The following is a 7,641-nucleotide window of genomic DNA, read 5'->3' as shown; positions in this document are numbered from 1 at the left end:
TTTACTCTGTATGTATCTTGTATGTATCTATCTATGTATATGTATTCTGCCCTATTATAATGCAAGCTCCTTGAAGTTAGGAGCTGTCTTGCTTTTTTATTTTTTGTATCCTCAGTGCTAACATAGTCTCTAACACATAGACAGTCCTTAGAATGATCATTAGTTAATCATTTAATTTTCTAGCTACTGATGTTTCTAGATTTAGTGTTCAATTAATATATATTGAATTGCTTTGGTAAGGACCTTTGAATCACTGTGGACCCAACCCATGAAAATTCAGTCAACCGTGCATCTACAGGCAAAAAGCTACTTTTCTTACTTCTTAGAAAAATCCTTGGCATTATCATAAAGAATACTGGAGATTAAAAGGAAACTCTAATATTACCCTGGCACTAAACCATGCTCTAGGAAATACATTTCTAAATCATAGGCTCTTATAATTTCTAGAAAGATATAATAGAACTGGAAATAGTTGATACTTGTGAGAATTTAACAAAAATGATTATAGGATCATAGATGTAAAGTTAGAAAGAGATCTTTAAGGTCATATAGTGCAACCCCTGAATTCTTCTTATTGGGTAACTCAGGTGCTGTGGAGATGAAATGATCTTCCAAAGATTATACAGGTAATAAGTAGTGGAGCAAATTCCAAATACACTAAAATTAGAGAGAATCTCTTTTAAGCTTGAAGAATATGGTTTCACTACAAATAAATAACAGATGATTCTGAAATGTCAACCTGAAATAAAGAAGACAACCAAAGTGCAAGCAACAAGGGTCTTTAATCAAAGCAAGGGATTTGCAATTTGGGACACCACAATACTAGAGTATCTGGAGGGGCAGAGAGGATAGCGTCTAAATACGCTTCAACAGGGAGGGAGTCTCATGGACAACATAGACTCACAAAGTTGTTATGTGAGTTGTTTTGCATAACAACCAAAAGGTAGAGAAGGCTTAGGAGACTTGGGGAGTGGTGACATTTGGTCATAACAGTAGGATGTAGGTGCAGCAACTGGGGTTACCAGATATATTATAAGACCAACTCCAGCTGGTTCAGGCTTGCTCTGACCATAGAGTCAGGGTCATGTAACCCCTTCTAATGACTGTATTCAACATGGTGTTAAATTTTTGAAATATGAGTTCATATAATTATAGGATCCCATGATTTTAGAGCTAGAGAGAGTTTGGGAAGTCTAATTCATTCCTGGAAAAAAAGTCCCTCTGTGATATATACAAGTAGTCATTCAATCTTTTTCTGAAGACCTCCAGTTAGGGGGAACTCACAACCTTCCAAAACACAACTTTCTACTTTTGCATAGCTGAAGTTGTTAGAAAGGTATTCCTTATCTCTAGCCTAAATTAGTCTCTTTGTAATTTCTACCCATTATTCTTAGTTTTGCTCTGGGGGGGACCAAACAGAACAAGTCCAATGATTCTTCCATATGAAAACTCTTTTGAAGACAGTTATCTTTTTTTTTTTTTTAAAGCAATCGGGGTTAAGTAACTTGCTCAAGGTTACACGGCCAGTTATTTCTGGGTGTGGTGCTGAGTATCTGAGCCCAGATTTGATCCAGGTCATCCTGACACTGGAGCCGGTGCTCTTACTCATTGTGCTACCTGGCTGCTCCTGAAGACAGTTATCTTATCCCACTTTGTGTTTCCTTCTATGAAGTAAATTTCTTCAGTCCTTTAAACAGATCCTCATATGGAATGCAATTGAGGCTATTGTATAAACAAAAACTATAAATAGGTTAAAAAAGGATTTAAATAAATTCAAGTCTGAGACAACCATAAATGATTACTAAAGGATGTTAGAAACATATGGGGTTTATCACTAGCTTTTTAGGATGAGATGCTCACCTAGAGAATGTTCCTTAAAACCATTGTAAGTGATAGAACTCTAGGCTCAATGGATAATTGATCAGGCTATATGAAAAATTTCACATGATTACATATTCTCTACTATACAATTTGTGGTACTCTCTTATATGAAAAATAACCTATGTAAAAAAAGTGAAAGCCAATTACAATTTTCTATCTGAGATTTAGCATAAGTTTGCAAAGTTTGACTTTGTTAAAGGTAATAATGTCGGGAAGCTGTCCATATAGTATTGGTCATGTGCATGCAGTCTATCAGACAACACAATCTTTCTTTTCTCTACCTCTTTGATAAAGCTTGATTACTATGAAGGTTGGCAAATCATCTACCCTCACCATGTTTTTAGGTCTACCAGCAATCCAACTGATCTATTGTTCTTCCCTCCCTCTCTTTTCAGCTGGTATACAGCAGTATGTATTCCAGCAAAAAAGTAACTTGTGGGGCAGCCAGGTAGCACAGCGAGTAAGAGCACCGGCTCCAGTGTTGGGATGACCTGGGGATTGAATCTTGGGCTCAGACACTTAGCACCACACCCAAAAATAACTGGCCATGTAACCTTGAGAAAGTTACTTAACCCTGATTGCTTACAAAAAAAAAAGTAACTTGTATTGGCATATTTGTCACATCTTGAATGCCTGCCAGTGTTTTGTATGCCAATATTTTTAATTTTGAGGTTAAAACTGAGTGTAAAGTAATAATGATGATGATAATATCAGTGGCTTAAGGTCTGAAAAGCTTTTTATAAGGAAGGAAGAATACATGTCTCCATAATACTTGTTTTCCTTTTGAATGCAATGTTTGAAATAAAAACTAGGGGCTATTCCTAATAAAAAAAAACAAACCTATAGATAAAACTCCCACTTACACCCTTTCTTTCAACCTTGTAGCAAAACGTTTTTTGGTTTCCTTTACAATTATCAGTTCCTTTAAAAGTGAGCAGGAGCAGGGCGGCTAGGTGGCGCAGTGAATAGAGCACCTGCCCTGGAGTGAGGAGGACCTGAGTTCAAATTCGGCCTCAGACACTTAACACAAAAACTAGCTGTGTGACCTTTGGCAAGTCACTTAACCCCAATTGCCCTCCAAAAAGCCAAAAAAAAAAAAGTGAGCAGGAGGCACAACACTAATTAGCTGGAGTTTAGTGATGTGATGGAGGCAGTTAGGTGGCACAGTGGATAGAGAGCCAGGCTTGGGAAGACCTGAGTTCAAATTCTACCTCAGACTTACTAGCTGTGTGACTCTGAGCAAGTCACTTAATCATGTTTATTTCACTTTTCTCATCTGTCAAATGAGCTGGAGAAGGAAATGGCAAACCATTCCAGTATGGTTTGTAAGAAAACCCCAAACAGGTCCACAAAGAGTTAGATATAACTGAAATCGCTGAACAATAAGAATAGTGATGTGACAGTTCATCATACTTTGTATATATGAAGGTTATTTGGGTTTTACTTTCTGTCTAGCACAGTTAACCATTTTGATTAATAAAATAACACATTCTTTTCTTTGGCAATTTAAAATCAATTACTTAAACATTTTCAGAGTTGTTTGCTGTGAAGTTTTTCAAATTACCTTTTTTCCATTAGAGTTCCTAACAAATGTTTTTAGGGACAAAAGGTATTCACTGGTTATTCATACCTAAATTAGACAATTAATGAAATTGCTTTTGTGCCAACTTGGAAGTCAACAAAGATGGCTTCTAATCCTATAATTCTATGAATTAAAAAGAAATCATGGACCAGAATGACTCCATCCCACATCCATAGCCCCACTTCTATACTGAGAAGAGAGACATATTTCATTATCAGGTCTCTGAGATTGAGATTTTAAATGATAATAAACAGAGTTGAATTGCTTTTTAGTGTTGCTTTTGGTAACATTATTATAGTTATTGTATATGTTCTTTCTTGTTTATTTGTGTGCCTATTTATTTTTATAACTATTTTTTATTAGTATGGGAAAATCCCAGGTCTGAAAACTTTCTGTCACTGGAAATCGGCAACTCTACAATTTAGAATCCTAAAAAGTTGTCTTGCCATGAAACTTAAAAGGTTCGCTTGTGGTCACACAAATAGTATATGTCAAAGGAAGGACTCAACACAAGGTCCTGCTGACCTTAGGGTCAGCCCTTTATCTTGTATGCCATGTTGCCTTTAATTCCACTACTTAAGGTACTAACATTTTTTGAAATACACATCCACAGTATAGCTATAAACCTAGATTTGAATCTGAGTGACCTGTCTTATAGAAAGTTCCTCTGATTTTAGTTTTTTTGGTCCACTTGTGCTTGAAGAAGGTCATATTCAACAGAATTATCTAAAAGCTGCTACCACATACTTCTGGTGATCCTATAAGCTTAGAGTGCAATGTTTGAAATAAAGACCAGGAACTATTCCTAATTAAAAAAAAAAAACTACAGATAAAACTCCCACTTACACATTTGGACTTTTGCAAATTCTTATTTTTTTTTGAGGGGGGAAGGCAAGGCAAAAGAGGTTAAATGACTTGTCCAAGGTCACACAGCTAGTGAGTGTCAAGTTTCTGAGACCAAATTTGAACTCAAGTCATCCTGACTCCAGGACCAGTGCTCTATTCACTGCACTACCTAGTTGCACCTTGAAAATTATTCTTAAAATTTTCAACAATTTAAAAATGTTTTAACTTTCTCATGTAGAAGCAATAAAGTTGTTTGTCTTCCACCAATATTGTTAAGGGATTACCTCAAAATTAAATACACTGTGATATAGTGGAAACTGGATTTGGAGTCAGGGCACCTGAGTTTGATTTCTGGTTCTGTTATGTGTGACCCTGGACAAGTCACTTCACCTTAGTTTTTTCATCTGTAAAATAATGTCAGATAAAATGATTTCTAGGGCTCCTTCCAGATCTAAATTCTAAGATAGCAGCAACAATAATAATTGACATTTAAGTAACATTTTAGGGAGGCAGTGTAGCCTAGAAGATACCCAACTGACCTTTGGGTTGGGAGGACTCAGGTTCAATCCTGTTCATACATTTTAATTACATAGCTTTGGCCAATTCACTTTACCTTTCATTGTCCCAAGCAGTTCTCTTAAGGCTATACAAGTTTTAAGTTAAAAATGAATTGCTAATTCACATTGGTAGAAGGAGTTTTTACACCAAGGATTCTCACCACCATCCCCCAAATGAAATCACAGATCTGGACCAAAAATAAACAAACACACAAATTAGCCTTCAATATTTATCATCTCACCTAAGTCTCACATCAGAAGCTCTCATTGTATGTTAGAAAAGAATATTTTGGAACCAGAGCTCCTAGGTTCAAGCCTTGGCTCAGTTGCTTGGACTTTGAGGAAGACTCTTGCCTTACTTTCTTTATCCAGTTAGCTTACAAGCATTTATCAAGCCCCTATAATGAGTTGGGCACTTTGCTTAGCCCTGGGAATACAATGACAAACTCCACCTCCTCCCCCTCAAAAGAGACAGTTCACCCCAATGTGCAATGGCTATAGTGTTGGACCTGGAGTCAGAAAGCCCCAAGTTCAAATCTGGCCTCAGATGCTTACTAGCTGTGTGATTCTGGAAAACTCACTCTTGTCTGCCTCAGTTTCCTCATCTGCAAAATGAGGATAATAATTCCTCCACCTTCCAGGGTTGTTTTGAGGACAAAATGAAGTAATATTTGTAAAGTGCTTTGCAAACCTTAAAGTGTTACATAAATGTGATCTACTATACAGTTGAAATTAAGTGAGTTTTCTAAAGGCAGACCTGTGAAGTAGTGCATAGTCAGCTGGCCTTGAAGCCAGGAAGTCCTGGGTTTGAATTCTGCCTCTGACACATAATGATTATGTGACTCTGACCAAGTCACTTCCCTCTCAATATTGTGGCTATAAGCTGCAGAGAAGATACTGACTACTTGGTAGAGGGAGTTTTCTTATTTGGGATTGCCTTATACCAGGGTAGAGAACCTACAGCCTCAAGGCCACATGTGGCCCTCTAGGTCCTCAAGTGCAGCCCTTTGATTGAATCCAAACTTCACAGAACAAATCCCCTTAATAAAAAGATGTATCTTGTAAAACTTAGACTCGGTCAAAAGGCTACCATCAAGTACCTAGAAGGCCATATGTGACCTTGAGGTCACAGGTTCCCCATCCCTGCCTTATACCAATGAAATCGCAGGCCCAGTACCTACCTATCCTTGTCTCTGTGCTTTCTAAAAATCCAGTCAAATCCATCTCTCTCTCTCTCTCTCTCTCTCTCTCTCTCTCTCTCTCTCTCTCTCTTTCTCTCTCTCTCTGTCTCTCTCTCTCTCTCCCTGTCTCTCTCACTCTCCCTGTCTCTCTCTCTGTCTCTCTCTCTATTTCTCTCTGTCCCCTATATCTGCCTTACAAGATGTGGTGAGGAGAGAGGGGTTCTTTCCCTACAGTCCTTTTCTGGAGAAGGCATCGAGAGCCCAGTCCAAGAAGGAAGAATGATGTATTGTTAGGCAATTAGTTTATGAGACGCCACCCCATATATAGGGTCTCTTTGGCAGACACTTACAGTCCTAGGTTTCTTATTGCAAGTGGCTTACATCAGGCCTGACATCTTCCAGATGTTAGTAGCTTTGATTTTTTCCCCTGTGTTGCAAACGAGTTGGCATGGAAACAACTCTTTGCTGGCAGCATGACATATGATTCAAGGCAAAAGGCATTTTAACACAGATGAATAGTTCAGGAATCTGCCTTGAACAAAAGTCATTTTGAGAGCTGTTTTGAATCTGTGGTGTTTTCTGACAACTTTTTCAACTCAGATGTGAAAAAAATCAAAGCTGGTTCTGTTATGTAATGCAGAGATGGTAGAAATGTGATTTGGCTCTGGTATGGCATAAAACCCCCAAGTTGGCGAGTGGGCCTGAGGAACCCAAACAGCCTCATACAATGGAGATTACACTGATTTGTTCAAAACAAATGAACCTTCTTAGGGAAACCAAATAAGGGCAAGAAGGTACTCTGTTTAGCAAGGATGCAATTTTTCCAGATGGTTTAGATTTTTTTTTCCCTGGGAAAACTCTAGAGAGATAGGGAAAAAATGACAAGGTTCTCTTCCTTTCATCTCTCTGCCAAGATTCATACCCACCTTACCTTCAGAATGGATTTGGCCCAGAATGTCTTAAATTTCCCGTCTTCTTCCCCCTCACCTTTTTCATTTAAGCCTTGAACAACATATACACATACACCCTGAACACACACACACGTTCCCCATTTCTGTAGATTTTGGAATAAAGCAAGGGCATTTTTTATTCCACATACCTTTCTAAAGGTATTTAGGGATGATGTGGTTTGGGGTGCTGGGAACCCCCAAATGCAAAGGTATGAGGGGTCTGCCCTAAAATAATTCAACCATGAAAGCTTTCATTCAGTCAAAATAGGAAGGTCTATTTGTGATGCCAGTGAATCTGAGCAATTTAATGGGGGTAAGATTGATACTTATATACAAGAAAAGACAGAAAAGTAGATCTGGAGTGGTAAATAGCCTGGGGTGGCCCAGGGGCCACAGAGAAAGGGTCTAGATGGGCTTAAGGAGTATCAAGTAGGTTAATTAAGTAATCAAGGCCAGCTGGGGTGGGCTAGGTGCAGTGAAAGGAGTTAAAGTGGACTGAGAGCCACAGTGAAAGGGCAGTTAAAAGGATTATTGAGTATCTAGGTTGGTTGGGATGGGCTAGATGCCTCAGGCAAAGTGCCATTGTGGGAAAGTTCAGGGGCTGGATTGCTTTCAGAGACATGGTCTTTTCCTTTTAAGGGCCC

The sequence above is a fragment of the Petaurus breviceps genome, unplaced genomic scaffold, assembly GCF_028583685.1.
Source record: "Petaurus breviceps papuanus isolate PSGF00001 unplaced genomic scaffold, PetGlider_PUasm1.0 90564, whole genome shotgun sequence".
Lineage (NCBI taxonomy): Eukaryota > Metazoa > Chordata > Mammalia > Diprotodontia > Petauridae > Petaurus > Petaurus breviceps.
Note: the sequence above shows the minus strand (reverse complement) of the source record.